This window comes from Platalea leucorodia (assembly GCF_965183815.1).
Source record: "Platalea leucorodia genome assembly, chromosome: 3".
NCBI lineage: Eukaryota > Metazoa > Chordata > Aves > Pelecaniformes > Threskiornithidae > Platalea > Platalea leucorodia.
Genome location: NC_138825.1, coordinates 26,774,034 through 26,801,412, shown reverse-complemented (window position 1 = coordinate 26,801,412; position 27,379 = coordinate 26,774,034). Strand labels below are relative to the sequence as shown.

At 49.1% G+C, this 27,379-nt stretch overlaps 1 protein-coding gene across 12 annotated transcripts in view; it reads right to left on the bottom strand.

Annotated features, from left to right (window-relative positions):
- Positions 1-15,934: 15,934 nt before the first annotated feature.
- Positions 15,935-27,379, bottom strand: part of SLC30A1 (solute carrier family 30 member 1) — a 36,277-nt gene continuing 24,832 nt past the window's right edge. For 5 of the 12 annotated variants that reach the window (XR_014227582.1, XR_014227583.1, XR_014227585.1 and 2 more), the window contains 5 exons: positions 25,773-25,965; positions 24,011-24,558; positions 19,777-22,215; positions 17,219-18,982; positions 15,935-16,379 (listed from right to left, as the gene is read on the bottom strand). The gene's annotated coding sequence lies outside the window, so the exon portion shown is untranslated. Of the gene's footprint in view, positions 16,380-17,218; positions 18,983-19,720; positions 22,216-23,772; positions 24,559-25,772; positions 25,966-27,379 lie in introns of those variants that run through there. The other 7 variants (XR_014227584.1, XR_014227586.1, XR_014227589.1 and 4 more) reach the window with 7 other exon arrangements.

Sequence of the window (27,379 nt, the reverse complement as noted above, 5' to 3'; positions counted from 1 at the left end):
AACTCAAAATATTAATTATTTGACAAGCTAGTGCTCATTTTCTTATCATTGCAGCCGTCGGTTTTCTGTTGTGAGTCTAAATGGTTAAGCATGCTGTATACTAGGAGGAGTAATCTGCTGTATTACGCCGTGGTCTGATGCACGCACCTAGATTGGAGTGTTACTTAAGCTTTAATCCCCGAGAAATCAGTGATTACCCACAGGAGACAAATGGAGGGCTGTTTATAGTACAGTTGCTAGACAACAGCGCACCATTTAAAGTGTATTTGTCCAAAGATTAACTGCGTTTCAGAGGCTAACAACTTTTCCAACAACCTGTTTATGAGAAACAATGTTTAAAACATCTAGATTTTCAAACGAGAGGAGAGTATCCCAATGATTACTTGACATTTGCAGTGACACAGGGAAACAGTGAGTGTGGTGCAGAATGTAGAGGAAGGGGCTCCTAGGGCTTAGTCGGCAGAGAAGAATTGAAGGAGCAGCACGGTGGGAACTATGCACAGGTCCCTGCCACCCCCCTGCACATATAAGGTATGCATTTCCCAGCATTTATATAGTAGTGCTAGGCAGCTGCTTTAAAGCCTTTTGTTCACCGGCTCCCTCAGAGAATAGAACCAAAAATAGTAAAAAATGACAAAAAGTATGCCATTAAATCCATCTGGTTTTCCCCCTTTTCCTCTCCTGTGAGCATTACAGCATCTACCTTTGCTCCTTTTGGCAAAGGGGGATATGTAAATGGTGCAGAGCTGGGCTGCATTTGTCAAGATCTATTTGGAAATGCTCAAATACAAACTGCATTGCCAATGTCTAACTTAACTGGTGCTTCCTTATTTACTGCAGTGCTGTCGCACTTAGTTTTGCCTCTTCTTATAGTTTTTTGTTGTCTCTTTGACCACATTGGTTTTTCCTTCTTCCCAATACAGAAAATGAAGCAAGGAAGGAATATGGCGAGCAGGGGAGGGGGTCCTGTGTGTGGAAGGAGCAGAGGGACAAGAAACCCAATAGAAGCTCAGAAAAGCAAGATTTTCCTGATCTGTCCTTCAGATCCTGTTTTCGTTTTTTAAGAAGCAAGTATCTGGATTATATAGTCTTTACAATATATGGCCTCTGTGTTGCTTGGCAACTTTCTGAAATAATCTTGGGTTTTAGCAGAGAGGGAGCTGTCCAAAGCGTACATGAGTTCTTCAAAATCCAATCCTCTTAAATTTTCTCAAAGCCTGGTCAGTGCTCTTTTGCCTCTTCTTAACATATGGCAACAAGACTGTCCCTTTCCTTTTTCTTTTTGTGAAGTCCACATAGGACCTTACAGGCACATGGTGGCTGAAAAACCTCTTATGACCTCTTCTTCCACATGGAGAAATTCAGCAAGTTTGCACAATTGTCCCACAATTTGCGCGGAATAAAAATCCTATCCCTCCCGGCCTTATTCTTTCTGCCCACTGACATTCGGGGACTATTTGTGTGGTGAAAGTGTATTCCCTCGAATAAGGATTTAAGGATAAGGTCCACTTTGCTGGCAAATGAAGAACCAGCAGAACCAGCTCCAAGCCTAGCAGTGAAACAGCAAGGAGGTACCAGCAAAACGGTGCTGACTCCCCCATCCCTGTGCCGTAGAAGCCCAGGTGTTGAAGGTGGCCACTGCTGGTGGTGAAGCCTCCTCCCAGCAGTGGTGGCTAGTGTCAGAGGCCTTCCCAGGCCACACAGCAGCAGCATGAGCAGTGTCACCTCCCCAGTGTGTCCTCTTCGCAGCTCCGGATCATCGGCTGGCCCAAGTACGGGGAAGGACTTTGCTGGAGAAGCTGCGAGGCAGATAGGACTGGTGTTGCACAGGCTTGAGCATGCACAGAGCTGCAGGGGCCGGGGGGTTCACCTCACCCGCCGCTGGCACTGGGGCAGCACAAAGCACATGGTGTCCGTCCCTGACAGGTCTTCATCTAGTCTATTCTTAAACCCACGATGGCAGGGATCCTGTGGCCTCTCTTGGCTACTAGCTGTGCTTCACAAGTTTCACAGTAACAACACTTTTATTCATATCTAGCATTAAGTTCTCCTTCACACAAATTAACCTGATTTGCCCTCATCTTATACCAAGTAGATGGGGAGAACAACTGCCACAGTAGAATACCTGTGACTTTTATTTATCTCATGACCTGCTGTGACACCTGGGTCTTATTTTGCAGTGCTTCTGCCACTTGTATAGTTCTATAGTACATTCCTAAATATATCACCTCACCTCCGTCATTACTGAATTTCATTGTGGGCCATTTCCCCTGTTAGTCCAGATCATTTTTAGCTCAGGCCCTCACTCCAGGTGCTTTCAGTCCTTTCTGGCAAGAAGGTCATTGCAAAATGATATAAATGCATTCTCCGGTCAGTCCCACTGGACACTAATAAAAATATCCAGTAGAGCCAGGCTCATAGCAAATCCCCGTGGGACCTTACTTGAAATTACTTCCTACACTGAGATAAAGGAAGCAGCAAGAGCTCTGAGAGTGGTTTTTCAACCAGCATTTCTTTGTTATGGTACTTCATCTACACCACAGTGTCCCTAGTGCATCATTAACTTTCAAATTGTTGCACAGAAGTCTGTGCAGCCAAGAGCAGGACCTGGCCTGCATATTACTAAGATTTGCTGTTCTGGTCAACAGCCATCAAGATGAAGACTATCTATTCTTATCTTGAGGAACAGCATTAATGCACAGCGCTGCAAGAAAAGCAGAGAAATATGTCCCCCAAAGCACTGCCTTTTTGTGAGACAAAGGCCGTCAGGGCCAACCGTAACTCCCAGGCCACCCATTTAGACATATATATATATACAAAGCCTCCGAAGTACATGGCATATGTCCTTCCAAGCTGAAGCTATAACTTGTTTGCAAATTCAGAGGAAGATTTGATCCTGGATTATCTGCTTGAACTTGAAGGGGCAAACGGGAACCAATATGGACTTTATTGAAGATTTCCTCCCTGTAGATGAGCCAGGCAAATCACAGCCACTGTAGCAGAGAATTTTGTTTCTTTTCTATCAGTAGTATCTTGGGAAGAAAATCAGAATATGCAGGCTCTGATTTTGTGAGGTACTGAGATTCCCATGTTCCTTACCTACCAGGAAATCCCAGAACATGAGGGATTTCAGTACCTTAGACCTAATGTGGAAAATACCAGTTTAGTAGGTGGGATCATTTGTTGAAATAAAGGGACTGGAGCTGCTGAAAAGCTGAGGACTGGGTGATCAGGCAGTTCGGCAAGCAAGAGCAGAGGCAGTCTGGGAAGAAAATGTAGAAGCAAGAAGTTCTTTTCATATGCAAAAGCTGTCCACCCCCTTATATCAAGAAAAGACAAGCCATTCCCTCACAGAAGTTAGCAAAAAAATACTGAACATCTCCGTTCAACATTGCCTTCAATTAATTCTCTGTAAAAAGACGGCTGTTCCACCGTACTCACTTGGCCTCTCCACAGACTTAGAGAGGAAAAAGAGGTTTGAAGTGCAGCAACGGGTACTGTTCCCAGTCCAGTCTCCGAGAGGGTCGCTCTCTGCACCCCTCATTTCCAGTGCTTATGGTCTGGAGAGAAAGGCCACACGTGGAGCTGGGCACGGAGACCGAGCCATGCTCCCGCACTGGGGCTTGGCGCCTCGGAGGGGATAGAGGTCCTTCATGGCAGCGGGCACACAAACCTGCACAGCTTCTCCCACGGTTCTGCCTGTCTGGAGCTGGATGCCGCAGCTCTGCTTACCAAGGGCTGACGGTCTGCAAGTGGTGCCGGCACTAAATTCACACCAGTTACTTTCTCAATTCATGGCTGACCTGAAAAGGAATGGTTTAAAACTGAAAGCCCCCTTTCTTTCCTGAGTACTGATATTACTGTGAAATGGTAGCCTGCTCAGAGCTTGCCTACCAGGAGGAAGAGACTGTCTCATTTGGAAGCAGCCTCTGCAAGGACACTCTTATTCTGCTGTAAGACTGCTTTTTCCCAATTCTCCCAAATAATGAATTCCATAATATTCAATGCTGTCTTATTTTTTTCATGCAGACAAGCCTCAAATGCCAGCAAAAGATGAAACAGAAACCTGAATGACCAGGCTACTCTCTTGAAGAGGGAAGGCGGGACGCTGCTGTCTCTGGGGTCCTGTTTTAGCAGCAGGTAGCAGAACTAGAGAGATTCCCCTGGAAAATTACTGACAAAAATTAAAATGCAAAACAAATAACCCGTTCTGCTCTTAGCTGTGTTGTGGTTTAACCCCAGCCAGCAACTAAGCACCACACCGCCACTCGCTCACTCCTTCCCGAGGGGATGGGGGAGAGCATCGGAAGAGTAAAAGTGAGAAAACTCCTGGGTTGAGACAAAGACAGTTTAATAGGTAAAGCAAAAGCCGCGCATGCAAGCAAAGCAGAACAAGGAGTTCATTCACTACTTGCCATGGGCAGGCAGGTGGTCAGCCATCTCCAGGAAAGCAGGGCTCCATCATGCGTAATGGTTACTTGGGAAGACAAACGCCATCACTCCGAACGTCCCCCCCCTTCCTTCTTCTTCCCCCAGCTTTATATGCTGAGCATGACGTCATACGGTATGGAACAGCCCTTTGGTCAGTTGGGGTCAGCTGTCCCAGCTGTGTCCCCTCCCAGCTTCTTGTGCACCCCCAGCCTGCTCGCTGGTGGGGTGGGGTGAGCAGCAGAAAAGGCCTTGACTCTGTGTAAGCACTGCTCAGCAATAACGAAAACATCCCTGTATTATCAACTCTGTTTTCAGCACAAATCCAAAATATAGCCCCATAATAGCTACTATGACAAAAATTAACTCTATCCCAGCCAAAACCAGCACAGATGCTTATTGCTGAAGTGAAATCGTCTGTCAGCAAGGAGGACATAAACGCACAGTATGTTGTCCATGCCTGACAGCTCGTATCATCTTCATTTTGTGAGCAGAGTCCAGCACAGCTTCCTGCAGGCAGTGACCAGCTTTCTCTGACAGTCTGAGTGCTTTTAATAGGGAAACGCACACACAGACATAATGCTGAGGGGATGAAGGGAAATGTAACTTCTAGAGTGAGATTTTAGTGGCAAACAAGCTACAACATTCAAAGCAGAGGGTCTGACTACCATCTTAGCTTTCTCTCCAGTCGCTGTTAGTTTGTACCAGAAAGCAAACCCTCCTGGCGGTGGTGGTCTCTGAAGGAGCTGCACGAACATGGGGGATGCTGGCTCTGAGGAGTGGGCTGTGTTTGGCAGTGGCAGATCATCTTCTTGGGTTATGGTGCCCAGCAGCTGGCAGCCTGCCTCCTTGCAAAGTGGTATGTTGTCCTCACTGCCCCTGAATGTGCACACCATAGAGCTTGTGGCACTGGCCTCCCTCTGCTGCCTGGGGGCGTGAGCACGTCTCCCTGCCCAGGCTCCCCACCAGTCCCTGCATCTATCAGGATGGCTCAGCCAGAGAAATGAGCCTTGGCACTGCCTACCTTGCCTTGGTTTTCTGATGTGCTTATGAATATATTGCCATCGAAGTAACAGTCTTGATGTATAGAAATACCAGCTCCAAACTCTTCAACGCCTTCAATGGGGACACTGCTCCTCAGTTCCTCCATCTTGGTTTTTCATAACCTAAGACTCACTAAAGGCGTCCCAGTAACCTGGAGACAGACGACGGCGACCTTGGGATCCGTGCTGATATGGATGGCTCTGGATCCTTCTCAGAGCTAAGCCCTACATCCTCATATGAAACGTGGTGTGGAGAGGCTCTGGGGCCGGACCCCGGTGCCCATGCTAACCATCTGCCTTGCAGGAACGGTGGGTCCTGCACAGCTGTGAAGCTGCTCCACTTTGCAAAGGGCTAGGGCAGGTGGAGAAATGGTCGGCTTAACATCTTGTTGCTGATCTAGTGATTATGGAGGAGCAGACAGGCTAAACCAGTGAAGCAGCAGTTAGCACTCTGTCTCAGGTTTTTTTCTGTTCGATGAGGTACATTTCTGATGGCTGTAGTTCAGTAACTTTTACCCTGAAGGACTTGATATTCACCTTAAGGTATACCACCACAGTTGTGTTGACTTCACTCCATTCACACCAGCATGGGATCTAACCCATGCATACATCAGAGCAGTATATGGCTTGGGATGCATTCGCCCTCTCTTAACTCTCGTTTCAGCCCTGCAAATCATCTGTGCCTGTCAAACACTCAAGCTTTAGACTGGAGATGAGCTCAAAGCAGAAGGTCAGATTTTAACCCAGTTCAGTCACAGGGTCTCTTTTTGCTGCAAATATTTATCCAGCACATTCCTGATGCTTTGGGAGATAATGATAGAAGATTAGAATTATTATCTCTGCGAGGAGTGGCTTGTCATGATTCATGAAATACAGCTCAGCCAGAATGAACCCAGTCCTGTACCAGTTGCTGAAATGCAAGGAAGCTGAAGGGGAGAAACGCTGATGTGTTTTCAGCAACGGGTCTACAGGAGGATTAGTTCTGTGATGTCTGAGTCCAGCATTCCAGAAACTGCCTGGCCTTTGCAGAATAATTCATTAACTCTACTGAAAGGCTTTGCTATGGATTTGAAAAGGGCCACAGAGAGTGGCCAAAAAATCACACTGACTCATGGGGCCTGATCCTTGGCGTTAAACCGATGTTCATTGTATGCTAGCAAGAGAAAGCTGGAAGGTGGAGGTGGGCACCCGTGGGCACTATGGCACCTTATAAAGTAGCAGGGCCAGCACTCAAAAATGGCTGAGGCAATAGCACAAGGGAAAGAAGAAAGATTGAGCTGCGGTAAGCTGAAGTGTTCACTGAGCTTGTACAACAGCACTTCTTTTTTTTTTTCCCTGTCATGCCATACTGGTGCATGACAAAGACAGATAAATGCATTTTTGAGTTATGATACCAACTGTAATGAAATCATAACACCAGCAAGGAATGCTGTTTTCAGCAGAAACACATCGGTCAGCTCTCACAGGGGTTTCAGCATCCTGATTCAGATGGCTCTGTGACAGCATTTACCTGCACATTTATTTTTTAAGGTGTTTCCTGGCTATTGGAGATATTATTCAGCTCAGTGGGTGGTTTATTTATTCTTTATGGAAGCTCTAACTGTCCTGAGAACCAGTCTTCTTTTCAGTGACTGAACAGGTACCATACGGAGAGCTTCTCGCCTGCCATCTGCTCCAACCTGGCTGGGAAGGACCAGCTGCAGAGGCAGCAATCATTCAGTTTCCACTGACACTTAGTCCTTGAGGTCTCTGCTGATTGCCCATAACAGTCCAATAATTCTTACTCGTGATGTGCACAACTATCCAATAAGAAGAGGATTAAGACCATCTGTCTCGTTAATGGCCCAGATTCCTAAATGGCGATTATACACTGCAAATGCAGGTAGCTCCTCTGAGGTTAGCACCACCCTAACAATTTATGGCAGCCAAGGATCTGGCCACTTCTCTGAGCCTGCACTTAACAGACGCAATGCTGTGGTCTTCCACTTGGCTGAGGGCACTGGCACCCCTTGCACAGCCAAATGTGGCGTGACTGCTGGCATAATGTTTTGGCAGAGGTCAATCCGTGCATAGCAAGTGATGTGTGATGTGAGGGATGACAGTCTGTGTGCAGCCGGCGCCTGGCATGTTGCTTACCTCGTGCCTGAGAAACGTGGAGTCCTGGAATCCGTAATGAGCGATTCTTCTGTAACAGGATGAACATGCGTGTGTGCACTCTTAGCATGTTTTGGGATTATTTAATGATAGACGTGTCTAGAAAAGGGGGAAGATGCATAAACATTCCATGCACAACAATTTTGGGAGCTGATTATGTACATTAATCTGTCCTCTTGGTGAGGCTTTGGGCTGAGGAATAAGACCTCATGTCACTGGTTAAACTGTATCTCAGGCACTACAGGAGTCAGGAACTGTGCTGCATGAACTGAATGACAGCAAGGCACAGAGGCAGGAATTAGTCTTTCAGGTCAGCAAAAAAAAGAAAGAAATCGAAATGACAAAGATAGAGTGCAGTCTCATTGCTGCAGATTGCACTGCATGGCTGTGGAGCACTTTGTTTTAGAGGTATCTGAAAGCAATAGAAAGAGCAGGAAATTGAGAGCTCCTGCTGTCCTCTATTACCAGCTCTCACTCCTGCTTGCCCTGCCACGCACAAACCTGCAGACACACACCTGGGGTTTTTAAACACATATTTAGCAGCCATCTTGAAGGGGACAAAATATAAGGGTCAGAGAACTCTGGTTTTACTAAGTGTGCAATAAGGAAACTTAAAAAGAGGAAGCTACTGACTCTGAAGTAAAAGATGCTCAACTATAAGATGGTCCGATACCTTTAAAGTTAAAGAACCAGTGCTACTGTTGTTTTACTAGCAGGTTTCAGATCAGGCACCTACTCAGGCATTGCCCCAAGTGAGCGTGTGGGTCACTTCAGAAGAATGGTTGTGGAAAGCCAAGCCCTCCTTTCACTCTGCACGCTGGCTGCAAGGAAGTTACACAGGCGCTGAGACCTCGTCTCTGCTACAGACAGCTGAAACTCTGCTGGAGCCAGCGCTGCTGTCCTGCTTCATATTAAGAGCTCGGCTCGGTCTAATGAACCCGTCTGTGTGGAAAGCAGCTCCTGTGCACAGCTGCATCTGGTGCCTGGAGGACAGGACAGCCCAGCAGCAAGTCACCAGGGTCTGTGAGGGGACCACTGACACACCGGGAGTTACCTGCATCTCTTCTGCGTCAGACCAAGCTGGCAGGTGAGCCCTAGTCTCTCCGGCGCATGAGTTAATGCAAAGCTGTCTTGTATCTCCCTGGCCTTTGGGAGGGAGCTGTCACCTGGAAGTCACGATCATAGTCCCAGGGAAATGCAAAGGAAATGTCCATCTTCCTCCGGCATCTCAGTCTCTCTGGGTTCTGCGAACACAAAGCCTCTCCTCCCAAATGTTTTTTGGGGGAAGGTGGTCACATACTACCTCAGGTTCCGCTGCTGCAGAGTAACAGAGTGCAGTACAGGCTGGTCAAGAGGGGCTCGGCAACCTGCAAGCCACAGGGGTGCAAATTCCAGCTCCTCCTGTGTCAAACCACAATTACTGAAAAAAACCCTCCATTTATTTCTTTATTATGTTTCTGACAGCATGTCAAAACAGCTTCACATAACTTAGGAAAATGCCAATGCCATTCACCAATAGCAGGACCATCCAGAGCTTTTTGAGGCACCGGTAATGTTGCCTTCACTGAGTAAACAAACTGTTATTCTCACTGGAGCACAGCTCTAAAAACACGGGCAGATGTGTGGAGGTGTAAAAAGCAGAATGAGGGGGATGAGTCACTGCTCAGCCCAAAGGCTTGCGATGGGCTGGCCAGGGAGTCCCAGGCGTGACAGCTCTGAGCACAGACGAACTTCAGCGATGGACAAGGCACGTTTCATTCATTCACTCCTACCACTGCTGCTTTTGCTTCCTGTGGCTCTAGCAGAAGTTTCAAGGCTCTCTGAGAGAGTTAAAAACTCTGTTTTCAAGCAGGCGGGGTATTTTAGAAACCGATGCCTTTCAAGTGCAGTTACCGCCGCCTTTGTAAGGAAAATAGCTATCAAACCAAAGACGAGCTGAGCTCCCTGCACTCCAAGGGATCAAGCGTGGGCTGATCTCTGCAAGCAGAGGTGAGCTGCCAGGAACGCTGACATCTCTTCCTAGGTAGGAACCAGGCAGGGCCCAGGAGCGAGCAGCCTTTCCTGATGTAACTCAGGTTAGAGGTGACAATAAGCAAACCAGTCCCAAATCTTGATGATCTCTGCCTATCAGTAGCATATGTCCTCCATGTTGCTTAACGTGATTGACAGTTTCTGCTGAAAAAAAAAAAGCCCACCAAATATTACAGGTCAAAAGTGAGCCACTGTGTAGAACTGGAGGAAGGATTTGGCCCTGGCCAGCCAGCACTCCCTGTCAGCAGCACCACAGGCACCCAACAGCTTTTAAATTAATGGGAATAGAGACCACACTACTAGAAGCAGGTCAGTTTTACTGCAAGATCATGTATCCCCTGCACCATGGGCAGGTTATTAGCTATTTTAAAATTTCTACTGCTCATTGTGAATGTGGCAGGTGTAAGCACCAAGACATCCCTTCCTCCCACAGCCTGCATCCCCCACTGGTAAAGACCCTGGTTCAGAGTTACCTTCGAGCCTGTAACCAGCTATTTAATTTGAACTGCTAGAAACAACTTAGCTCAGATTTCATCACCAGGCACCACCTGTGCCTAAACATGTCTGTACCAGGTTATTAATGTCATGACCTCGAGCACTGCTCTGGAAGGAGTTGATGTGATGGCAAATACTGATTGGCTTTGCCTTAGGTCTGTCCTTAGGACCAATCACCGTTATTAATGCTGGATGATGCCTGCTTTGACCTGGCATGAAAACTTGCACACAAGGACTGCTTGGAGACCGCACCATGGCTAAAACTGGTTCCAGTTGGCACACATTTTTTGGACCTAGTGATGTGATAGACATTTCAACCTGGGGAGGAAAAGCAAGGCCAAGCTAGGTCTGAAAACTGCTGCTGAAATTCCACACACTTGCCGCGAGGTATTTTAATGGAAATTAAAAGCTTTGCAGAAGGACAGCTCGAATCTCAAGTGAGCGACAGAAAAATGACAGGCTAATTTTATGTTTCATTTTTAGCAGCATTATTCTGAAGTGTAGGATAATAGTTAACTGATTTAACCAGGTTCTTACTTCAGGTAAGAAAGGCAGAACAAAGAGAACTACTATTTTTTTTTTCCTTTTTGCAATTTGTCATTATAATCAAGAAGCAACATTTGTATATTTAGCTAGATTTCCATATATAAACTTTTAATTGTCAACGAATGTGATTATAAGAATAGCTTTGCTTAAAAACAATACATAGCACAATAAATGTGCATTAAGTTAGGTTCATGTAGTAACAAATAATTTTACTTTTAAACTCCGTGCCATTTCAGTCACCCTCAGACTGGCTGAACACAATGGTGTGCAGTCCTTTGGGATGCCCAAAAACGTACAGAAACCAAGCCAAGGTGAGAGCAGCTCTCCCTGGCCAGATGGCCCCAAGGACAGAGCCTGGGGATGGATTCCCAAATCAGGCAGGCTGCCCTAAGGAGGGGGCACGGATAGCATTCATCAGCTAGGATGAGTGCAAGAAGGTTGGTCCTTTCCAGACCCCAAGCCCATCTTCTCCAGGTCCTAAGCCCATCCTCTCCTCAGAGGGTAGCTGAGCTACTACATCTCAATCTCAGTGGGCTCCAGCTTGAGGGACAGAGGTGCTCTCCCACTTTCTTTGGAATCACACCCAGAAGGCTCAGGTGCCAGCATCAGTCCCCAGAGGTAAGCGAACTTGTGATTAAATGCACAAACAAAACTGCTAGTAGGGGTCGTGCCCACATTAGGCTGAGGGAAGGGTGTAAGGTTGGGTTAATAACCAGCTGTGTATCTATCTCTTGTGCTGTGATTTACACTGGGTGCAGGAATCTCCCAGGTGAACCAGGGATCCTTTGTCCTTAGCCCAAATTATAGCAAAGATGTAGTGCTTGGCAGATGCTGGCAGGATGAAAATCCCCTCTTTCCTCTCCAACTGCCTCTTGGCAGGGATAGGGTGGAGGTGGATGCAGAAGGCAAGCTTCCACAGTCCTTTCAGCCCCTCCTTTCCTGGGAAAGCCCGAGAGCTCACCTGGTTCAAAGGTATTCCTCTCCCGTTATCCCTCCATTAGATCCCATCAGGGCCTCTCAGCAGAAATACATGCACTCATGACACAGGCTTGACTGCTGTAATTCCTCTTTGCAGGGTTTGCAGCTTAGCTCCCGCGGCACTCGCTGCTTTGGCAGAAGGGACCAGCGTGTCGCATCCATCTCAGAGCACCCTCTACCCTGCACCCCAGCTGCGCGCCCAGCAGCACGCCTTTGCCTTGCAGCTGGCACTGGTGGCTTTCCAGGCCTTCAGCTGGCACTCACTCAGCGCTCACGGCTGCCAGATTCCCACCAAGGGGTCTCAGATCAGCAGAACAGACTGTGCTGCCCTGAACCCTGGTGGAAGCTGTCCCCCTGCCTTTCTCCAGCCACCTAAGGTACACTGACAGCTTTCCTAATCATATTTTAAAACTCTGAAAATCAATAATGTGTATGTGGTTTACCAGTTCTGCTTTCTTTTCCTCACCCCCATGGGTCTGGTCTCCCTCCTTATAAAAAATGGCGTTTTTAGGATGTTGTTGAATAACATTTATTCTTTTACAGTGGCGAGATCCTTGTTAGTGAGCCAGTGAGTAATGATTATTATCCTGCCTACCAAAGAGCTATATGTTTGCATTTCTCTTCCATCCTGATCACCTAGCCCTGCGTGCTAATCCAAACCAGACCTTTATTAGCAACATGGGTAAACTGGTGGTGTGTAGGCTAAGCTGCGCAGGAACATCAGCTGCTACATTACATGAGGTGGGGGGGCAGACTCTGACCTCAGCTGTGACAGGTAAAAGCCCTCTACACTCCAAATCCCTCAGAGTTCAGGAGAATCCAGAATCTGACACACACCTCCGAAGGTGAGGTGCATGGTACAGTCAGGAGACAGGTGCTTTAGGGTGCCATGTCCCCTGGCCAGCCCTCTCTAGCTGCTGTCCTTCCTTTATCCATCTTTTTTGTTTGGTCTGAGATACATCCTTGGTGGCAGGCACTCTGTTGTGCACCATTTCTGCTCCACAACAGCACCATCATTTCTAAGTGCCACTGGAGCATAAACAGTAATAGTAGACAAGTGGGGGAGAAAAAACCACCAGGGTGCATCTACTGCACAACCTCCAAGCGGCTCGTTCCCTCTTTTCCTGAGTTTTGCCTTTAAAGTTTTCCCTCTTGCCTGCAGAGCAGCTTCTGCGGTTGTCGTGAGGTCCGTACATCCCCCCGCTCCTTAGCTGCTATGGCACCTCGGTAGCTCTGGGGTTTGGTACAGCCTCACAAGGCAGAACTGGTACAGAAATCCACACAGGCAGAGAGAAAAAGTGATCTTACAACAGTGACCAATTTTTTTTAAACTATTTTTTTAAAAAGCTGAGCCTGCATTTCATCTCCAAAGGCAGGTCTTCTTGGGTAAAGGGCACTGCCAGGGAACACGCCTTTACCGAGCTCCCTTACGGCAACAGACTGAAAACCCTCTCCCATCACTGCTTTTCCATGCAGAACATGGGGAATAGGAAAAAACCACAGTGTTCCTCAATGCTCTATCTCCTGTAATCCATCCCGCTAGCCTCCTGCAGCAATTTTCTCCGTAGCCCACCATGCAGAGCGTGCCCTCATTGCCCTGGGCCTGCTTAACCCGGCTCTACCTTAATTTGCACTAGCAGCAGCATTACATAAATGACTTACTCACTAATGATGCCTCTCTTAAGTAAGCAAATGGGATGACATCACCCACCAGCAAAATAGCAGCTGCTTGGGGGGGGAAGGGGTGAGCTCCTGTCTGCGTGGGTGTGCACGCAGAAACTGTTTGAGCTGCGGCTGCATGGCAAAGCCCGATCCTTCCAGGAATGGAGACAGGATCAGGGATAATTCAGGCTGGAAGAGACCTCAGGAAGTCTCAGCCCAACCTCTTGCTCACAGCAGGGTCAGCAATGAGGCCAGACCAGGTTGCTCAGGACTTTATACAGCTAAATCTTGAAAACTTCTCCGGATGGAGACTGCACAGCCTCTCTGGGCAACCTGCTCTGGTATTCAGCTGTCCTCACAGGGAAAAAATGTTTCCTTGTATCCAGTCTGACTTTTTTTTCAACTTAAGCCAACTTTGCCAATTATAAAGCTGGTTTAAAATACCCCCATACACAAAAATATCATGTAGATGCATTCAAATCAATCCACATCTCTGCCCACATCTTTGTTCATAGCAGCCCAAGCCTTCTCCAGCCTTTAATAAGCTTGTTATACAATATTTGTTGTACACAGCATCATTTAATTTATCTGTGGGAGTGCAGGAATTTGTTCATCTCTTAAATACCTCAAGCAAGCAGGCCCATATGCATTAATGCAGCTAAAATGACTGCGTAGCTTATGTTTTGTCCAGATGCTGCGTTACTCCCTTCATGCCACAGCAACCTACCGTTCATGAATTGCTCACTGCCTTCCTCCAGGCAGGAGGAGCCCTGCCAGGGGCTTGTCTCCAGAAAGGTTCTTTCTGCCCAGCTCAGCCTTCCCCTTGGGGTCAAACAGTCCAGTGCTCAGGGCAGCGCTGCTCAGCTGACCGGTGGCAGAGACATCACCCTCGCCAGAGGCCACACGAAGCCTTCTGAGTGCTAGGGGTCTGGCACTGGCCTCAAGCATCCATAAGCTGTGCTCTGGGAGACAGATTCTCAACCCCCTCAATGTCATTGCTGCTCCACAGGACTCTACCCACCAGCGCCTAATCCTGCACCTCCCAAAAGGGCGGTAAGTGGGATCTGGTGTGAGCTGCTGCAACGGTCACGAAAGGAAATTGCATCTACCTGCCACTTTCAGAAATCATCTAGCAAACCGACAGCTGGTGAAGAGGAGGGAGTGAAGAAAGGCACCGGCAAGCACCAAAACTAAGTGGTGCTTATTAATACCCACCTGTGGGAAGGGAGCTTTGCGTGAGATGGTTTGGTGGCATAATGCACAACCAGGATAGTGCCAGCTTGCATGTCTGGGCCCAGATGTCTCTAAAACTAATTCAGATGAGAATGGTCCTGCCAAGTCTCAGCAGCCATCATTGACTCTATAGTTTTATGCACAGGCCAGCTCTGCATTAGACATGTGGTGGAAGCAAATACTTACACCTGCACTGAGACAGCTATTTCCAGCTCCAAAATCAAGGAGTGAATCAAAATCCACTCATTCCCCACTCCTGCACATAAAATGCACTTTCAAAATTGCCAGCTTTGACATAAAATTGAATGCAGGGTATTTTAATTTCTCTTCTGATTTTCAGCGTCTTGGGTATGCTCCAGTTATGTTGTGAAGCTTCTTTCTAGAAAGATGAGTGCTAGAATTGATTTTTTTTCTTTTTTTTAACCCAAAAGGAAGACTGTCACAGAATTCCGTAATTCTGTGGTGGCACTCAGGGAGAACAACAAATTATGAGACCTTGCACAGAAGCCATCAGTGCAGCCCGTATCGCTGCAGCTCATATCACTCACACTGAGACATGCCTGTATCCGGGGTGGGAGTCCTTTAAACTGAGGAACACCGCTAAAAGGCAAAAGACAAGTGAATGGAGTAAACCCCTAGGAAGCTTAAGGAAGGAGGTTTGCTGCTCATGTGTTTTGCTCCCTGCCTTGCCTGGGGGACTGTTGGCCACACCAGCACCCAAAGCAAACATCAGTGGCAGGTTGATTACCTGCCACACCTGGCCCCCCAAAGACAGGGATCTACTGTTTGCAAAGTGCTTTGAACACATACATCAAAATACTTATGCACAGAAATACAAATAATACAGGGGTGCTGGAGATGAAGTATGCCCAGCAAACACTGAGCTTTTCCTTCCAAAGCTACCCTGAGTGAGTTGTATTGGAGGGCAGGAGCCTGCTGAGACACTGTTGTTCAGTGTATGCCCCGCTGTATGAAATTCTTGCCTGTCATCTTATATTAGATCAGGTAACTTGTTCAAACTGGAGGAAAAAATGGATTTCTGTAGGAAATTTCAGGCACCATAAACATACGAAATTTCAAGCTCTTTAATTATCGAAGCAAATTCTGAAGCCAGAGGAAGCAGAGAAAGCTATTAAAACCTGCTCAAAGGAGAATTAAGTTAAGATTGCTTGAAAATGTAGCATGGTTAAATGCTGCCCTTTGTGCGTCGTGAGAGCAAGGTTACTGGCTCAGATATGTCTCCTCATTAGGAGGAAGGACTCATCTGCAGCAACCCTGCTGAACAGGCTTCTGGCAAGAAGGGGAAAGTTGGCTCTCCTCGGTGAGAGGGTTAATACCACGCTCACGGAGGCTGCTGGGGAACTGAGGGACCTCCCTTCTCCCTGTGGCTAGATTCCCAAACAGAGCTCGACAAATCTGCAGCCTGCATAAGACTGTTTTTGAAAGTAAAACACGGGGGAAAGTGTGTTCAGCCTGGGGGCTGCAGAATTGAGCCTCCCCCTGCCCAAAGAAGAGGATCCAGCATACACCAAAATAGCACTAACTGCTCTGGATTCCATTCTGGTAGTGTAAAAGCCCCATCTGTAATGAGAAAGTTGGTTGTTTTTTTTTTTTGTTTACCATGTCTGATGTGAATAATTACCAGCAGGCAACCCGAGGAATGTGTCTTCACCAAGAGAAACGCGAGGCCTGAGCCTTCCAGCCCCTCCTGCGTCGGGAAGGTGCAGCAGGCAGGTGAGGCGGCAGCCGCTGTAGGTGCCTTTGTAGCAGCTGGAGGCCAGCCAGCTGGAAGCGGCTCCAAAGCCCGTGCTAAGACAGAAGTGAAAAATCAATAATGCTACTAATAAATCCAAGAGCAATCATTTGCACTCCGGCCAGCTTTGCCCCAAGCTCGGATTCGTCACTTCTGGCTGCTCTCCTCGGGCTGCGCAGCGAGCGGAGCTGCCCGGGCCCCACACCGAGCAGCACCGATGCGGGCTTCTCCTGCCTGCCAGCCCCCGGCGGGGACGGGGGCGTCTTCCCGGCTTCATCCACCCCTGCTGCTCGCTCCAGCCCGGCGGGGCGGCCCGGGAAGGGTGAGGGGCACCCGCCCTGCTCCCGGGTGTTCAAACCCCGCGGGGTGTCCCTTCCCGGCAGCTCTCCCGGAGCACCCGGGATTTGCAGGGGGTACGGGGGCGGGGGAGAGAAGGGGCTCTGCCGGCTCCCCCGGGGCTGCAAGGCCGCACCGCTCCCCGCAGCCCCGCTGCGCTGCGGCGGCCGCCTGGCCGGCAGTGACACCGCGCGGCGGGCACCGGCACCGCCACCGCCACCGGCGGTCGCCTCCTGCCCCGGGGGCGGCGGTCTCGGCTGTTTGCGGAGGACTCGGTGTGCCCTCATCCTCCACCAGCCTTGAGAAAAGCAGCCTTCTCCTTCCTCCCCGTCTGAACAGATACACACGCACCGGCCCATACAGATAGCTGCAGCCCACCTCCCTCCCTCTGCAGTCAGAGCCCGTAACGCCGCCGCCTCTTGCCCCCGCACCCCGCGCGCCCGTTTCCGCGCGCAGGCCTACGAGGTGGCAGAGCCGCCAGCCAGCAGCCTTACCGGTAATCAAACTCACCCCGCTTTTTCCCAACCTCAATCCCTTACACCATCCCCATTTGGCTCACCCTCCTGGGATGTTTTAAATGAGATTCTAATTTCTTCAGGCCAGGGATGGTCTTTTATCATGTCTCGTACAACCCTTACCACGCTGGGGCCCAGGCAGCATGGGACCTGCAGGCATAATTACAGTCCCGGTGATAAATACCAGTCATACTGTTTGTCTCCCCGTTCAGGCTGCCACGCTGCACTGTAATCAAACTTGCTGATTGTTTTTAAAAGGCAGGTGTGTACTTCAGGCCTGCCTGACGCAAGGCTGTCCTACATTCTGCTCTGGGTCACGTCGGGCTCTTTGGATTCAATGCTGAAGAGCAATGGTACTCCTCCATGTGCTACAGGGCTGTGGCTCCTCGCCTTCCCCAAAAGACCCGAGACCCCTGAGCAGCATGGCACGTCAACACAGCGTGTGGGTATGATGCTCGCTCAGAGGACGCACCCGTTCGTTTGTTTGTCTGCTGTGAAGGAGGGGTGAGCTGAAGCAGTCTTCTCATTTAACTTTGCGAACCGCGGCATTTCCCGAAGGCTGTGAGCCTGGCAGTGCTGGGACAGCTGACATGCTGGGTACCTTTCTCCTAATTTTACCGTTAATAAGCATGTGGTAAATGCTGGTGCCAGACGGCGCTGAACTGCCAGCACCACAGACTCCTGTGAGGAGACCTGGGAGGACAAGACGACTCCTCTCTGCCTCTCAGATTAGCATATGTCAAGTCAAGCTGGTCACTCCAGCTGTGCAGATCAGCACAGAACAGATACATCAGCACATCCCGAATTGTCCATTTGCAGCCACGGCTCCCTCCGTGTGGCCAGCCTGCCTCACAAGAGCAACATGCCAGGACTGCCAGTGTCTCCGATGAGCACACTGGTGCTTGCAGACGCTGCCGGCACATGATGCTGCTGTGGAGCTGCACTGCAGACACAAACTTCTGCAGAGATTGGACCCCAGGTTTTCCCCAAAGTGACCTGGTTAAAGGGCAAGCCTTTAGCTGTGGAGAGAGGACCAGAGGTGTCACTGCCTGCTCATGTGCTGTTGGCAGGTCACTCAGGGAGGGCCTGGGGATGCACTGAGACCCTGGAGGACAGTTTTCCCTCCAGATGCTACTGCAGCCATACCAGCAATCCCTGTCGGAGCACTGAGGCTGACAGGGCTGCATATCCTTGCGCCCAAGACCCCTTGGTATGCACCAGCCCAACCCTGGAGGGGAGTCACCGTCACACGGCCAGAATGAAAACTCAGGAATATGTCCCTTCCTTCTGCTCACTCTGTCCTTTGAGTACTAATCGTTCCTTCTTCTTAAGTCTCTGCGGGGTCCTCAGATGCTCATTTTCAAGCCCCCTCAAAAACATGGCTTGGAAAAACGCAAAACGCATTCACGCCTGGCATTGGGCAGATGCCCATCTGAATGCTGGAGAGAGCTACAGAAGAGTCTGTTCTCTGAACATCGTCGAGATCAGAGGGAGCTGGGCCTCTCATCTGCTGAGCAAACAGCAGTTGCATAAATTGAAACTGCCTCGGGCTTGCTGGAGTAAACCCACACACCCAGTGTGTCCCGGAGTTCAGGCGTTTTAGAGAAGAAAAGTGCGGAAATCTCCTTGTCTGCTAGGGCCAGTTCACTGCTCCACCTTTCAGTTCTCCTCTGGCAGGTTGTCATCACTCCTTGCCTCTCAAACCGTCCTCTCCCGCCATGCACTCTGGGCAGGTTTCCAGGCTCCAGCTGGAGAATACCGACTTGATTAGATTTGATTCACAAAGGTGTTTCACAACACTTGTTCACCTAAACAAAATAAAAGTCCTGGATCTAAGGATCATAATTAAGGGCAGGACAGATCCTTTTGAAGCAAACTACTGGTAAGTCACCAAACTTTAAATAATACAGTTTCCTGCCAAAATCCCCTGCTGAGGAAAAAGTTCATATAAGTTCAGCTGCTCAACCCATGACTTCCTGAAATAACAGGTGATGTGTTTTTGGCTTTTGGGTCCCTTAAATATACATGCTCCTGTTCCAATTTTGTTGAATTAATCACTCATCAGGTATGCAGGAGGCTTCAGTCATCTCTTCAGGCCTTAGACAAACAGGATGCCACCAAGGATGAGGAGGACATTGTATCGCCTGCTCCTTCACTTCTGGTTCTTTTTGCTTGGACTCTCAACTGACGTGTCCAATACGGACACTAGGAACAAGAGCGAAAAGCTCTCACACATGCAGCAGTGTTCGGTTCCCAATAACCTCTGCTCAGGCTGACTGGGGAGGAAAGATTCCCCTGGTCCAGATCCATGCCGTGGCATCTGTCATACTGAAAATTCACTTTTTCTCTCCTAGCTGTTTTCTCAGTAGCTACAGATAGGTGGGAATGAGCTGGCTCCTTTCTGCAAGGTACCAGTGTTTGATGATTACAGCTGCATTAATAGCATGGTTTGCCACCCCAGCCTCTCTGTCTGAAATCATGTTCAGTTCCAGATCTCACAGCACGCTGCTCACCTTACCTGTCCATGAGGCCGTAGCTGGAACTGCTTAAAAAAACAAAAAACAAAGCACGCTGCATGAGGAGAAAACCAATGTTGACTTACTGACATCCTTCCTGGGTGCTCAAGGAGGACAACAGAGGTGACCGCGCTGGAATGAGGACCGGGAAGCACCATCTGCAAACCGCCATCCCTCCTGGAGGAGAAGTCAGCCTCTTCGACCAGCTCAGGCATGAGCCCCTCCTGAAGCACTCAGAGATACTGGGGCCAGGCTGGCCTTGGCTCCAGCCCTTCTGGCAGCTTCATAATGAAAGGAAACCACTGTGGGGACACATTCAGTTTCCTCTCCATGTGCCTACTTAAACCGTTCCAGAAAAATAATCTCTACCAAATGTACTTTCTTCAGAAGCAGCGCAAAGCCTGCTCTGTGGATCCCAACAACAGGCTCTTTAAAAACTTTCTGTTACACTGTAATGAAAGTGCTCTTGAGGAATGGGTCTAAAAAGGGGGTACAGTCAAGAGCACAAAAATAAATTGGTGGAGAAAGGAATCCACAGTCAGACACACCACTCCTTCACTGGAATGGAGGTGCTTTGGTCCTGCTGGAAAATGCTCAAAGGCAAAGCAAGAGCTGCATCCAAGCAGAGGAAAACATGCAGGCATGCATTTCACCGGCCTGTGGACGCTCTTCATATGATGGAATGGGTGCCTGAGGGCCACATGATGGGTCCCCAGGAGAAGGCCATGGTTGAGGCAGACCTCTGAGAAGTGGGGGAGACTGGCCTGAAGCTCAGCACTGTTCCTATCAGCTGCCAGCCTTGCTGAAGGTAGAGGGGTTTCACACAGTGTCAGATGCAACATGGGACTGTGCCACCACAGTGGCCGCAGTGCCCGTGCCCACGCTCCGGCACAATCCCCCATGTCCTCCGGGGAAGCACGGCCCCCAGCTTGCCAGGTAGGTCTGGTGCTCCACAATACTACACAAGACAAGAGGAAATGCTTTTGGCCATACCAAAATGAGGTGCTTTGATCATTCTTTTAACTGGAAATTTAAGCAAAGTCAAGACCATTGTGCAAAATGTTTCAGTGTTGATGAATCAGCTTCTTCCAAAGGGAAAAGCTGTGCCATTTGAAAAACGTTAGTCCATTATACATAACAAGCCCTTCCCCAGAGACCTCGCAATTAAGGCCTGAGACAAGCTGAAGCGGGCAGACAAAATAAACCCCAGGTTCAGAGGTACCAATTAAGCAAGCGGAGCAGAAATCTGAGTTTACCACCGGCCTGACTGATGCCAGAGGGGAAGAGTTTGTTGGCAAATTTCAAAATTAGACTTAAAAGAAGTACAGCTGGTTAATATGAACCAAGCAGCCTCGCTAGGCTGAAAAATGATGAAATAGCCCTTTGCATGTTCCTGCCTTCCCATATTATGCATATGTCATAAATAATTAACCGGCTCTTTGTCTTCAGCCCTTGATGAATTCTGGGGTGTAATAACAGGAGTAGCCGATGGTATCTCAGCTGTTCTCTCTTCAGACAATACCAGGCTTTCGCATGCAATCCCATGGTGGCATGGAGCAGGTTCTCCTTATCCTCCCAATCGGGTTTCTATCTTGTCTTCCTCCTGTGCACATAATTATCCTCTGGAGCCACGTTCATGGAGGCAATAGACACATAGGCCACGCGGCAGCACTGTACGGACTGGCAGACCTGCTAAGGCTGGACTGTAATTATACAGTAGAAGGCCTCCAGCAGCAGTCACCCATCCTGGATGATAACAGCAAGCAAGTAACACCCTGTGGGCCAGCTTCCCCATTAGGTTTTTTTATTATTTTTGTGGTCATGAGTCACATGGGAGTACCTAGCAGGTAACATGTCACATACAAGTGTTGGGCCTGGAGACCAATGGAGCAAACAAAACCATCTTTTCTTTGGCTGTTATCTGATCCACCCTGGAGAGACAAGGCAGGTTATCACCCCAGTGGCAGTCATCCTGGCGGCCAGGCAGGCTGGGAGCTGGGCAGCACGCCTACCAGCATCACATGTCCCTGGGCTCACGAGGCCATATTTGGTAGAGAAAAGTGATTTCCTGTGATTTTGTTGAAGAAAGCTACAGCTCAGGACATTGTGACAGGTCAGTGCCTCCTGCCTGGCAAGCGGATGTCTCAGCTGCCTGTTGGCACCCATCTTCGAATGGAGCGGGGTGCCCATGGGGCTGCAGGACCATCAGCTGGTCACTCATTGCGGTCTTGCCCGCAGGTGATGCTCTGTGATGTGAAAAGGCGAGGCCTTGGCCAGCTGGTGGCCAGGAATCCAGTCTGTCATCCCTGATGTGGCTCCTGATGGTTGGACAGAGCCAGATGCCTTCCTGGCTTGCACAAGGGACATCATCGTCTTCACGCCGACTGCCTTTTCCCAGTGCCCAGACATCCCCACCCTCTGTCCTGAGAGACATTACGCCTGGGAAATTCCTTGCGATGCTCTCTGCGTGTTCCATCCTCAGTGGTGTCCCATCATGACCGGGAGTCAGAGAGCTGCCAAAGCAACTGAAACACAACACAGGAGGTATGTGAATAAATCTGATCTACCACCACTGCAGGCAAGCACAGTCCCTGCTGAGAACAAGCAACAGAGAATGGGACACCAAAATAATGCAAATCCCATACTTCCCCTGTAAACTAGTACTGTTTCAAAGGAGATTGTCTGGACCTCTGTTAAATGCCAGCTCCCTTCTGGAAGACAAGGGAATCTAGTTCTTCCTTCTGCACCTTGATGCCATGTCTCAAAGCTTCAAGTCTAGAAGAGCCTACCAACCCAAGGCACTACCCAAGGCAGGATTGTAATTTTCCACTTTCTAGCAAACCATTCATCTGTCTAAAGCTCAGGAAGCTCTGCAGGACACATTGCGCACATTCGTCCACCTCCTAGAAGCAGCTTGAAAGCCACAGTTATCCTGGAAGCGTGACAATATTGGAGCTGATCTAAATCACACCGCTATCTGCAGGTGCCCCCGTTTCATCAGAGGGGGATGAGGTGGGGAGAGGCTGCCTGGATGGAGCCGACGGGCGCTTCTGCTGTGGATGACCATCATGGGCTGGCAGAGGGAAGCAAGCTTTCTGGAGAAGGAGACAGCATGACTGGCACACAGGGCTGGCCCTAGCTGGGGTAAGACGAGCAAGTTTACATTGAGATCTTGGGGGCTGATTAAAAAAATGAAGCACAAAGGCAGGCCTGAAGAGCTGCACGAGCAGTCACGGGTGAAGTAGCACAAAACAGGTATCTCCAGTCTGCGTCTCCCTCCCTCTCACCCCCACCCCTCGTCCTGCCCTGACTGCTGGCTCCGAAGTGCTTGCGTCTCCATAGCTCCCTTCTGGGAAAGGAGGCCTTTCACCCTTCCCCTCCGCCTCATGCTGGCGTCTCCTCCCCATGTCTCCTCGCTCTGCTTTTCCCACCTTTCCCTGCCCCTGAGGACGCATAAGCCTTTTTGCCTTGCACACTTTCCTTTCCCCGCCGCCATTTTGTGCTTCCCTGCCGAGGCGTTTCCCCTTTGCCCCCTGGGTGAGGGGAGAGCCGAAGGCTGCCCGTTGCCTCCACAGATGGGTAGCCCCAGGCCACCAATCCACCCATGGGTGCTCTCCACCTACACGCTCCCGTGGGCCTCAGGAGGCCCATGGACAGTCCCCGGCTGGCACCGCAAAGGGGCGAGGGGCACCTGTATGCCTCATGGCCCCTTCCTGGCTTCCGAAAGGGCTCCTGCGGACAGCAAGGAAGGAGCTGCGAAACTCCAGTGGTTAATTTTTTTCCTCTCCTTCCATGGCATACTACAAGCCTTTTGTGAAAACAAAGAATTAAACAACAAATTAATAAAATAAAATGAACAGAGACATGACCTCAGCCTGGCCGCTGGAGGCGGTGTCTAGACCTAACCGACTGTTGCTACGCTGACACCACAGCCCGACGGGTGGCATTTTACAGGGTAGTCAGAGGAAAGGCAGAGTCCATGCTGCATGTTATTAATGTTTTTCGGTGAAAAAGCAACACTATATCCCCTATTTTCCAGCTTTCTTATGGGAGACTTAAGGGTTTGGCTACGGGGTATTTACCTAGCCACTGGGCTGAGAGTGAAATGTCCATGTCGCACCCAATAAAGTACTCATTTTTTTCCTTCAGAACAAATAAAACCACAGTGGGATCAAAACCCGCTCTTTCCATTGGTAGAAGCAATGCCCGACTTGTCCCAGCTAAACTAAACACATCTCCCCACAGCTTTGTCCTTCACTTTTCATTCACTGCCCCAGCAAGCCTGGGACACCCGGAGCAACGTGGAGACAACACGAGGACCTGTGCAAAGCGACTGTCTCTCTGCAAACAGCAAGGACTTCTTGCAGATCCCAGGCAGACAAATGAAGGGTGATCTCAGCTTTGGGAGTGCTCGGCCACGGAGACTGGTGCACACCACGAGCACCCAGGCTTTGCCCCGATCAGGAACCTGAAGGACTGATCATCGGGACAAACACCTCCCACGCAGGGTGACGACACGCACAAGGCAGGCGATTACTGTGGGTTAGGGAGTGTATCCACCTCAAAACTGCTGCTCATTGCAGATGTATGACAAAACATGTCACCATTGTAGACAGACGTGTACATAGTGATGTCTGATTCAGATCACTACTAATTACTCTGGCAGAGTATTTGAGGTGCCTTAGAAAGCCAACACCCGCTGAAGAGGCATGATGCTTCCTGGAGTGATGTTCTGCCACTGATTGCAGCTTGGGTGTTTCAGCTTGTGCTTGTCTTTCCTTCTGAGAAGGGGGTTACAACTTCTTCTAACCCCAAGCACCCACAAGTAGTGTATTCACTGCTCTATCATCAACTTTTTAAGGAAAACCCTGAAAGAGAATAAATTTATGAGAGTCCCATACTGAGCTATACATAATTGTTCTTGGAGTGTGGGTTTTCACCCAATTGTGCTATTGTCTGATAGGAAATTCATTCAGGAACTGAAGGAAATGTACGATGTGAGCCGTGCCCTAGGCAAGGAAGAGAGGAGATGGTAGCTCTGCCCCTCTGTCCGTGCAGAGAGGCTCCAAACAAGACAAAGAGAAAAAGAATAAGACAAGAAGCAATGATTGACATGAAAGGCAAGAGGGAAATATAGCTAAATATCAGGGAGGGAAAAAAGCTTCCCCAAGACAAGAACAGTCACAGGAAAGGAGGGGCTGCTGAGGGAGGTGGCGAGAGAAAGAGCAGCAGGGATGCACCCTCTACTCTCAGTGCAGGAGCTTTACCAGTGACAGGAATGAAAGGATTAAGACAGCAAGGGGCCAGTGCCAAAAACCTCCAAGAAGAGATGTGCACCTCGGGCACCCCTCTTCTGTGGCCAGGTCATCCTTTCCCCACAGGCCACCATGCCACCTCCAGCCCCATTGTGGCCTCTAGCCTGCAGCAGGGACCTGAGAGATGTGAGGGCCACCCTGAGCTGAGGCTCGCTGGGTGTCCCCAGGGCATGGTTCACCCTGCCAAGCCACCTCTGTATACCAGCCGCTGTGAATGGAGAGGTAAATGCCAGTTCCCCTGAACCCTCCCAAAGTGACACCGAACCCCTGGAGCACAGGCACTGGCTCCTGCAGGACAGGTAGCCTTCAAAAGGGCCAGTGCCCCAGGGACTAAGTATTTAAATGTATTTGTAATTTGTTTTTAAAGGCTGGAGAAGCCTAGGCAAAGAGCTTGGGAAAGTGGTGTGAAATGGCCTCACTGGTGTTCTAATTGGCATCTTCTGAGCATTGCAGCACCGTTCCTCAGCACATGTATTAGCAATAGCAAAAGGTCCAAACCAAGACATTCAACAAAAACAAGGTCATTAGAATAAAACACTTACTATCACCAAAACCACCTTGCCTCACCGCATAACTGTGCCGCAAAAGACACTTACTCAAACCTGATAAGGGATGAAATGTCAGAGGTCGCAGCACACATTTCTCAATAGCTCCCTCATTGATCCCACCGCCCTGTTGAACATCAGCCTCTTTAACAATTTCCAGTTTCACCAGTGAGTCCTTTTATTTCCGCCCCCCCCCGTGCTGGTGTGAGGCTCCCACATTACCCACTCTCGTGCGATCAGGCGTTTGCAGCGGTGCCGGTTGCTCTTGCTTCTTCTGCACAGTATTTCTCATACACCTATGGCACTGCTGTGGTGACATTCATTCCTCTTCCCCAAACCTGCCTCCTCCTGGGCTCCTACTGCTGTTAGTCCCCTGCCAGTTACGGAGGGGGGGTGTGTAAAAAACTGGAGTCAACTGTGGAAATAACCAAATACTTTTGATTAACAGAAGATGATTGGCAGTAGTTTGGACTGATACAGAATTTGGCATTTCAGCTGCAGAAGACTATCCCACACAAAGGCTGTATTTTTCCATCATATTGCTCATGTATTTGTTTTCATACTTTTTTTCCAAAAAAGAAAATGGAATTAATTTTTTTCCCTCAGGTTTTCTTTCTGGTTGTTTTGGGGGGTTGTTTTGTTTTTATTTAAAAAAAAAAAAAGCATCTTAGTATTGTGAAAAAAGGGCTTGCATTTTGGACCTTGAAAAGTGGACCAGTGCAAGTGGCCATGGGTGAAAGGATACCCTCGTTCAAATATTGTACTAAGGTCACACCACACAGGGAAGCCAACTAGAATATTTTTATCACTGTTATGGTAAAAACTTTGGAAAAAAAACCCAACATTTTGCAACCTTGCATTTCCTGCCACATGAGGATAAATTTAAATCCCAGCACTGGGATCAAACACTTTTGTTTCTTTGCTCATATGGAAGAAGAAAGTGGGAAAGCACATGGAAAGGGCACTGCTAGGGGAGGGCCAGAGCCAGCTGCCCATCTAGATGCCCTCTGGGAAAACGGCAGGACCGTGCTCCAACAGAAACAGTCGTGCAGATGCCTGCAGGTGGACTTCAGAGCTATGACAAAGTTAGGAAACCCACCGGTTGGAATCACAAAGAAAGGAAAACCCTTTGGCTGCAGCTGAAAAAAGTTCTTCTTGACCTTTAACAAAATTGTCCCTCAAAGCTCCCCAAAAAATCTGAGCTGGACTCTGGCTGTTTTTCTAGAGTAAGTGGTGCCACAGGTGTACTGAAAACTGGAAAACGAAAGTTAGGAACAGGATGGTTCATTAATGGTAAATCATGATGACAGTCTTTGCACAGAAACCAGGAAGTTTCTCTTCTCAAGTGTACCAAGGTCCTAAGGAGGAAACGATTGTATACACAGTTACTGAGTCTATTACAGATAATTATATCTATTTTTCTGCTGAGGTAATCTCCCTCATTCTTTTGCAGTTCAACTTGGGCAATAGCTTTTAACATCCCTGTCATCATCATAAAGAGGAGTATCCAAAGTCCTGCGGGGACTGGGAGAGGTGAGCATGGGACATCGGGTCTGCCTTCTGCCCGGGAGCATCGATGGCGCCCAGCCGGTGACACGCAGCATCCAGCCTGGGCCAGGGCAACATTCAGGCAGGCAAAGCCAACAGGTTTCCTACTCCTGAAGCAAAATAAATCGGCTGAGTTCTGAAATAGATTTCTATTTGAAATAGAAAAGCTAGCATGGAGGAGGAGCTGGGAGGATGAGCGAAGCTGCCAATGCGGGCTGCTCTTGCAGGGTGTAGAGGGAAACACCATCTGGTCCCATCCCAACCCATCCCATCCCGTCATC